Here is an 838-nt window from a genome sequence, read left to right as displayed (position 1 = left end):
CTCCCGAGGTGTCCGCTCCTTGGGCCAATGAGCTTGCCGCGCCTGCGCCCCCTCCTCCCCCCCAACTTCTTGGTTTCGGCCAATGGGCTCGCAGCGCCCACGCCTGCGCAGGTGCCTGCCGTCTGGGCCAATGGGGTTGCCGCGCGAGCCACGACCGTTAGTAGTCAGTGGTTGGCGACCTTTTGCACGCGGCTCAGCGAGGCTAGATGCCGGGTGGGCGAGACGCCGCCCGGAATCGCGTGGTGGGCGGGGCCTCTTGCGCGTGCGAGTGGGCGGACCGTGTGTCCCTCCCCCTCGCTTCGTCGCGGGCCTCCCGCCGCCCTGAGGAGGTTGTTTCTGCCCTTCTGGAGTTCTTCCGTGCCGCCGGTGGAGTTTTCTCGAATGCTGGTGGCCGCACCCTCCTCCAGTGCGAGGCTGTTGGTAGGAGTGAGTGTCCCTGACTCTGCGGCGCTAACCACCCGCTGCTCCTCCGGCCCAGGGGTTCCCCAACTTAACCCATCTCTTCAGAAAGCACGTCTCGGTGTCAGCGCGAACTATTTTTTATTTCGTTTTATCTTTTCTCGTTTAGTGTGTGCTTTTCTAACTTCTTGAGAGGGAAATTAAGGAGTTCTGGAACTTTCTTCAGCTCAAACCTGGGCATTTAAGGCCGTAAGCGTGTCTCGGCTCGAATTCGGCCGCATCCTTCAGAGAGTGGGACTCGTAGTTTCGTTCGTTTGGCTTCTCGTTGCCTTTGTGGGTGTTGCTTCGAGTCCCGGGACTTTCTTCTCTAGAAGCAGTGGTGTTAGTTTCCGGGGGTTCACGGCCTTCCCGCCGGGGTCCGGGAACCGGCACGGCTCGG

This window comes from Crocuta crocuta, unplaced genomic scaffold (genome assembly GCF_008692635.1).
Source record: "Crocuta crocuta isolate KB4526 unplaced genomic scaffold, BGI_CrCroc_1.0 scaffold143, whole genome shotgun sequence".
NCBI classification, from domain to species: Eukaryota; Metazoa; Chordata; class Mammalia; order Carnivora; family Hyaenidae; genus Crocuta; species Crocuta crocuta.
Note: the sequence above shows the minus strand (reverse complement) of the source record.